Raw genomic sequence first — 8,371 nt, forward strand, 5'->3', positions numbered from 1 at the left:
TTGCTTAAATCGCAGTGTTGCCGTTCTCAAATGGCCTTTCGTTCTCTAGAAAATAGACAGCTATACTGTGAGCAGATTTTCAGACTCTATGATAATTTCTTTACATTGTACAATTCGATCGAATAAAGTTAAAAATAAACTTAACCTTGAAACTTGTCCATCTGATGTCGCTCAGTGCGAGCAAGAAAATACGAGTTGTGTTTAACAATGATAACAAGGAAGCAAAATCATCACAAACAGTTATTCACTGGTTAAGCAACACAGAAATCATTTCGAACATCGATCAATTATCAAGATGCGCTTGCAAAGTGCAATTTATTTTATGGCAAATCTCATCGCGCTGTTCGCTGTTTTAATCCGCGCCAGACAGCAATCCTGTACCGCCAATCACTGCGGTGAGATCAGCAAAGACATTAAGACGCTTCAAACCGAAGTAAAAAATTTGTTGCGCTTGTTATGGACGCTTTGCCTCCAAAGCCTCCAGGTACTTTTTTTTACAATAATGTATTGGGGAGGGGCATTTCATGATTTGACGCTCACATGTTAAACCTCAGTATTTTCTTTCTCACAGCCCGTCCCCTCTCTTCTTTCATGGAGCAGTACAACAAAGGAAAGTAAGGGAACAGTAAGAAGTTTTCATTTCAATATTCCAAATCGCTCGCTTGATGTGTGCTGTCCATTATGGTAGGTATAAGGACTCTTGTCTTGCATACAGGCTGACTCAATCCGTTTTAATGCTCTCCTTTTCCATGAGGTCGAGACGAAGCCAAGTGTATCCGCTGATGTTTGGTTCACAAAAGATTCCTTTTTACCTTTACTTTTTACCCCACCATCCCCCAATAATGGGGGATGGTGGGGTCATAAGAATATTAAAACCAAAATTGACCGGACTTCCCCCTCAGCTATAACTGGTCCCTTACAACAGAAATCGGTTATTTTGCTGTACGTGATGTAGTCGGTTATTCTTTTCGAGTCACGTAAGTCATTCCTGACTGTTTAGTTAAAATCCGTCGGTAGGGTTGAGTGGCTTTGTTTGGCTCGTTTGTTGAGAATTTGTGGTGAGGGAGTGGTTTATATAGCGCCAGCAATTGTAGAAATCTGTGTAGAAGAGTCAGTTCTAAGATAGCGAACCAGCTATATATCATCGTTGAAAGTAGTTGTTGCAGTAAGTGGAACTTTCTGTCTGCCCAATCTCAGGCCCGGTCAACAATGTGATTCGAATTCATTATCGACCAGGCTTTTTCGCAGTGCACCATGCACATTTGCGGCAAAACTGTTGAATCAGTTTACACTACCGAGACCTATGGCAATCGACCGACCTAATGCTCTTATTTTGAGTGAGATGATGACGAGTGGTCAATCACCCCCACCGACAACACTCCCTCTAAAGTCAACTCTTTCCTGAACGATCAAAGTGAACCATCAACTGAACTGAGGATAGGTTGTTAATGACGGTGTCTTTATTGTCTCTAGGAAGAATTGTTTTGCTGAAGACGTCACAGGCTGTTCAGCTCTGTAAAACTTCAAGCAAACCGTAAGATATCAGTGTAAAAAGGAAGAGATCAAATCAGGAAGTAACGGCCATTAAAAAAAAAAGATGAGGAACAGAGCCTCTCACAAATATCTTTTCTATCGTCAATTACACGTTCAGCTGGGGGGTTTGGATTTTACGATTCTAGCAAACAATGCCTCTCCCCACTAATTGCTACACATTTCCTTGCAAATGATATACGCGAACTTGGTGTTATATCATGGTAATTATTAACAACTACTCACCGAAGTGAAAATGGCTGGTGGTGGATATTACTGAGCCACGAAGCGGCGAGTTAATTATCCATCACTAGCCACCGACACTTACGGTGAATAGATTTTTAAGCATATACTAAAACGGTGACACATGTAACTTCCCTGCGCATACAGCTCGCGACATCGACGTTTAATGGATATCGAACATGTCTTCTTAGCAAATTTCTATAGGGTTTTAATACTTGAATTGGCTTTGTACGATTGAAGCATCTTAGACTGGATGTCAAAAAGTTATGTTTGAGTCAAATCTGACCAGCGGAGAAGATAATGCTGAACCCACTGTTTTATTAGCTAGTAAGCTTTACATTTTTCTAATTCAGGATGGCTTCTTGACTTGAAATTTGGGGAGTGAACTGTCACTGTACAAGGATGTACCCCATGGCTTTGATGTGCTTGTCTCCGTTGTCTGACTTGTGTGTTGCTTCATTTCCACACGTGTTGGAGTCATCATGATGACCTCCCGTACCAAAACCAATTCGGGAGTCACAATAGGCGCAATCATTATACTCGTTAGCGATGATACCGATTCTTCCTTTGGAATGAGGTGAGTCGTCCCCCACAGCATTGAAACCTTCTCTGTTGCAGTGGGGCTGCAAAGAGGCCTCAGTACTAATCAACTCCTTCCACGTGTTACGACCCAATGAGGTGGAGTGGTATTTTCCATCAGCGATCAGTGAGTGCAGAGAATTGGCGTACTTGTTGATAACAGTGAAGTTGGCCTGTTGGCAGATCTTTAGACCGAGACAGATCTTGGAGAAGGATGTGTTCCAGTACGTCGGTAACTTGGTCTCTTGTAAGTCAAACCCAGAGTTCCCTCCAGAGGGGTTATAGGCTTTTCTGTCGCTCCAGAAATCAGAGTTGTAATGGAAGGTTTTCTGAAATTGATAATAAATGATTTTTTTCTTATTTAGTATGATGTCCATTATAGACTATTTTAATCTCACGGTCATTAACTAATCATAAGCGACTCCTGGTGGTTGTAAGGAAGACCGTAGCCATTTCTTGCCCTTCTTGTAAAGATGAGTAAACGATCGAGCGAACCACTTTTGGTAGCTGTAAAGGAAACAGCATACACTTTCTCACAAACCCTATTTCGCTTACTTACACTGACTTGTACCTCGAATGAATTTCACATGATTTTATACTTTATTGATAGCAAATCAATTTATACCTTGCTGCCATCAATTTTCATGACAGGTGTCCATCCTCCATCTCCGCATCCAAAGTCTCCCATGTGACAGAAAACGGAAATTGGCTATGAGTCCAAGAGCAGGACAACCTTACCACTCTTGTTCAATCTGTTGGATAAAATACTTTGTGAGAACTGGTAGTACATAGCGAGACTTTGGCATATTTAGTAGGTCTTATAACTTTTCAAGAGACACAACGTACGTCTCAATTCTTTTCCAAAAAGAAGTCGGCTCGGATGATTATCATAAAGGATCAGGAGCTGGATTGTTGTTAAAATAATTGCTTTTATCATATAAGGAGCAAAATTACTGAATTGTGATTGGTCAAGGAAGAGGGCATTTTTTTCTTAATTTTTGTAATTGTCCCGGGCAAAATTACTTGAAAATGATTGGCTGAAAATCGCTTAGCAACGGCTGCCAAGGTAAAGAAATTTCTGTTTGTTTTGGCGTCCCGTTTTACGCGAGATCAGTAAGAAAACATTTTGCCCCTTATATTATAAACAAGTAATCACATGGTTCCTCGTAAAATTAAGAGGCAGCTTACCAAACGCCTCGCTTCTCTGCTACACATTTTTACCTCTTAAACCGCACTCAAAACTGCAAGCTACGCAGAATCGCGTTTTCTCACCCTCAGGCTTGCTGGCTTGTTTTTTCTTTGACTTCTCATTAATTTCTGCTGGAGTTTTTCTTTTTTTTCTGATTGGCTGCCAGGATTACTAAGCGTCTCGCTATTCGACATTCGGTTAAAAGGAATAATAAGTTTTTGCGATGATCCAAATACAGCCTAGTGTAAAAAGTAATTCAGATAAAGAACGAGATCGGTTCGTTCTTGGCAAATGGACTTTGAAATAATTTTTTCTCTGGTAATGAACATGCGGGTGGCTCTGAATGATGCCCCGAAACCACGGTGGATGAGTAATTAAAGCATCAATTTCGAAGTAAGCCTTGTTCGATCTCCTCTTTTTCATGAAGAAGAATTGACAGGTAAAGAAGAAGATCTAAATTCCTTTGATAATCACCGCAGGTATATCTCCTTTAACAGCTTTTCTCGTCACGCTTGCTAAATAGTTTTGGACGTACTCACTTATTTAAAAAACTAGTTCTGTTTACTTTGGCCGCAGTCTTCTCCTTTGAATCTAGCAGAACACAAACAGCGATAGCCTTTGTCAGTAAAACCACTTTGACAAGTGCCTTCATTCTTACAGCGGTTTGTAACACATGCGCTCTAAAGCCAAAGAGATAAATTAATAATCAAGTACACTTCCCTTCAAACTGATGATAATTTGACTTAGTCATCACAATTGCATCTTGGGCCTTGTCATTCTCTTGAGACTGAGCCGATAAATGTAATTTGCGGCCAGGTTTCGTTCAATCTCAACCTCTTTACTAAAACTCAAAGAGGATCGTTAGATTAAAGAAGAATATGTAAAATTATTCGAAGGCTTACAACAAACTTAGTTGCATTATTGAAATATTTTTCGTTACTTTTTGGACCATTTAATAGGTAGATCAACACAGAATACTTGCATCAGCAGAATGATGAAAATAATCTTTGTTCTCCTCCAGCTCATGTTCGTGTCCTTCGTGAGTGACATTATTCAGTTCGCATAGATACTTTCCACGTTCCTCTGCTCTTTTATCGAGATTGATACTGAAACAGTCGGGTTCCATGTAGCACACGCTGTTACAAAACCCTGCGATCATAATTTCCACCACGCGAATCAAGTGGTTTACCAGGCGTTTGCCATCAAAGGCTTTTTCAGGTCCAAACTCCAAAGTGCGGCATTCGTCTGCGTCACTGAAGTCTGGAATTAAACAAAAACCTAGAATGAGCGTAGTAGTAGTAGTAGTAGTAGTAGTAGTAGTGGTAGTTCTTTATTTAATGTGGCACCACGCTTAGCTACTAGCTACTTACCAGGAAGCCCACAACAAAATATACAATAAAAATTACAACCTACATCAAGAAATTATGTACATTAAGTAAAATGTTTTTACAAAAAGGATATTTCAAAATTTAAATATATATTTGTATACACGTGTAGTAAAACAGAGATAAAAAACTGCAAAGTTAAAATTTTAGGCGACGGATATCGTGAAGAAACGTTCGTGTGCCAGCCTTTGCGCGTATAGCATCTGGTATCGCGTTCCAAGTCTTAGCAGCAAAATAACGAAATGACTTAAGACCATGCTTGGTACTGTTAACCTTAGGTAAGGAAAGCATGTTAGTGCCTCTTAAAATCTAATCAGTCCTCCTTGATTTAACTAAGTCAGTAATAGGTCTGGGAGCCTTATATACATAGCAGTTATTGACCGTCTTGAATCCTACGACTCTTCGATGTCGTATGCAAGCCGATACAATCGTGCAAGTCTTCTTATAAAATACCGTTATCTTCGTATACACGATCTAAGCGCACGTTGATTTACCCTTTCCATTTTCTTTGTATTCCTTTCCCCACAGTGGTGCCATATCTGGCTACAATAATCAAAGTGAGGTAAAATAAATAAGAGGCAGGATATTTTTAAGCCTATTTAAAGCATTAACCTGACCCGACACCTTTCGACAGATCGATGCAACATGAGTATCAAATTTGAGCTTGTCATCCAATGTTAGAGCTAATAATTTTATTTCACTGGAAGTAGGTATTGGCCTCCCTGCACATTCTAAATGGAAATCACAATCATTGTTTCCTAAAACCAAACCCTGATATTTGTCTGGATTTGCTAACATCCCATTCTGTCGAAACCATTGTGTTGAACTGGCTAAGTCTCGGTTTATACCTTCCTCCAATGCTCGGGGATCATGGTGTCATAAATAGAGTTTAGTGTCGTCTGCATAAAAAAATTAACTGTTGACTATTAAGCCCTTCAATATCAGTCGCGCCGAGTGGCGAGATTAATAATTTAACACTTCAATGATATTTTAAAAAAATAGATCACAAAAAAATACATTTCATAAGTCACAAAGGGTATTATAGAAATCTTCTAGATCTGCTTCTGAGAAGTTTGAAATATCATATGGTCAAAGCCTCCATCATAATTTTTTCAGACTACTTATCTCACCGCGCGAGTTATTACAAAATATAAAGCTCTGCACTAAGTTAAGTGGGCTGAATATTTTAAAGGAACCTCTTATTAATAAGTGGTCAGTTTCAGTTGTCACGGTGGTACAACTCCATTCAACCGCCGCGAGTTCTTATGTGATAAGCTTTTTAATTCCATCCTGTCTAATCCCTCGCACAAGCTCTATAGCTTACTACCTCCCAAGAATGAGTGCGAAGTCAATTTAAGGAGTCAGCACTCTTTTACTACACGGCGCCTCCACACCATTCGTACTCGAAATAGTTTTATCCATCACTATGTCCATAAAGCAATGATGTAATATTGTTTTTTCTCTTAATTATATATTTTTGTCTTTTTAATTAGTTCTTCTTAGCCATGTATTTTTTGTAGTATATATTTTATTGTAAATCAAACGTAATTCAGCCTGTGGCTGCAAGGTTTTTGATAATAATAAACTATCAATCAATCAATCAATCTATTTCCAAGTAGCTTTCATCTTTGATAATTTTAAGCCGAGATGAAAGAGAAAAGAGAATGAGATTTTCCTTGCTCCATTCGCTTTGCAACGAATTCTCAGTGCTCATGCAGATTTGTCAGTTTGCTCTGGAATGATCTTAGCACCACTGGCTTTCAAACATGCGCTGCCACGTGAGATACCTACATAATACTGCACATGACAAATGTCAGACAGGAATGGATTTCCTGAATTATTGAGAAAAATGACGGTGATTCTCCATTTAAAATTAAAGATCCTTTCGAACCATGTTCGCAAAAAACTTCAAAATAGCTATCAGTAATTGTCTGCTTTGTCTCTATTTTGTCCATAGAACAGATGCAAGCCATAACTTCTATAAGCCCATCAAGATCTACCAAAAAATAATTTATTTAGTCATGAAAAGCTTCAAAACTTTAATTTGTAAAAAGCTGATCTACCACAAAAACAAGAGGAAAAACGCCATCGTTGGTAACTAAACAAAGATGCTTTAAAACAATAGCAACTCGATCTTAAACAGTTTAAAAGTTTACTTTTACCATTTTTTTTTCCGCTAATGATAGCTTTAAGTAAAACTAACCTTGTGTTGCAGGCATCATATTGCACAATGGCAAAACAAGACAGATATAGATCAAATACATGTACATCATCGAGAAGAACTCATTCAGAAAGTTTTCCGAGAGAAGTGTAAATTCATGTCCAACCCTACATGCAGGTAAAGCGATCTAAAAACTATTTTTTCTTGGGCATAACCTTCTAATCTATTTTCAGCCAATAGAAACTCAGCTGTTGCGTGAAGTATAGTTATTCAAATACTTCATTTCGTGTCAGGACGATGGAATAATTAATAATTTACTTGTTTTTTTTGTTTTTTTGTTTTTTTTGTTTAAGAGATTCAGTCTTTGGCTATTGTTTAGTAAATTTTGCTGAACCGGCCTTAAATTCTTCTGTTCCTTTGATTATCTAAAGAGGTCTTCATGTTCCTGTTTTTGTCAGTATATTGATCAGGTTGTTGGGTAAACTGATTCGACAGAGAATCGCAGGTGGATTTAAACACTTTGAAAGCATTCCTATCTAACTGCTGGATCATAAACTCCCCTGAAGTGAAAAGTAGCTTTTATGGGTTTATTGTAATGTATATTAGTCAGCGTTCAAAAAAGAAAACAACTGCGTAGGTCTTACAATTGTGTGGCCTACTTTGCAGTATGACCCTTTGAGGAAAAGCAGTATTTACCGTTAGCCATCAGTGAGTAGAGAGAGAGAGAGAGAGAGTTGGCATGCTTTTCTAGAAAGATAAGCTATTTCTGATGGCCAACTTACTTACCGAGGCATATCTTACTCCCGACCAATAGGTCGGTAAATGAATAAAGGGAATAAGTTTATAAAGAAATTGTGGTGCTGCGTCAATGGGGGTAACAAGTTAATTTGGGTTTATTAGCTAAGTAGAAATTGTGAATTGGCCACCGCAAAGAGTTAAAAAGCTGACGTTTCGAGCGTTACCCCGTCGTCATTCGCTCTGACGAAGGGCCAACGCTCGAAATGTCAGCTTTTTAACTCTTTGCGGTAGCCAATTTCAAATTTCAATTCAATTTATAAAACCAAACAGTTGTTAATTAGGTCATTGGGAAGCTTGGTAAAGTAAAATGAATAATTTATTTTCTCACAATGAATTGAATACCTGCTGGAAGAATGAATAAAGATAACATGACATCCAGGTCTTATTGGTCAAAAAAAAAAAAAAAACGAGGAAGTTGTTACCACAAGGAAAACAAATTGAATGAGATATTTTGCAATCATTTGCATACTTTTTGTGAAGTCGGTT

The 8,371-nt window shown here is 38.3% G+C and overlaps 1 pseudogene; it reads right to left on the reverse strand.

Moving 5' to 3' along the window:
- Positions 1 to 2,162: 2,162 nt before the first annotated feature.
- LOC148729049 (uncharacterized) lies at positions 2,163 to 5,463 on the reverse strand (annotated as a pseudogene).
- Positions 5,464 to 8,371: the final 2,908 nt, after the last annotated feature.

The sequence above is a fragment of the Stylophora pistillata genome, chromosome 6 (genome assembly GCF_964205215.1).
Source record: "Stylophora pistillata chromosome 6, jaStyPist1.2, whole genome shotgun sequence".
Lineage (NCBI taxonomy): Eukaryota > Metazoa > Cnidaria > Anthozoa > Scleractinia > Pocilloporidae > Stylophora > Stylophora pistillata.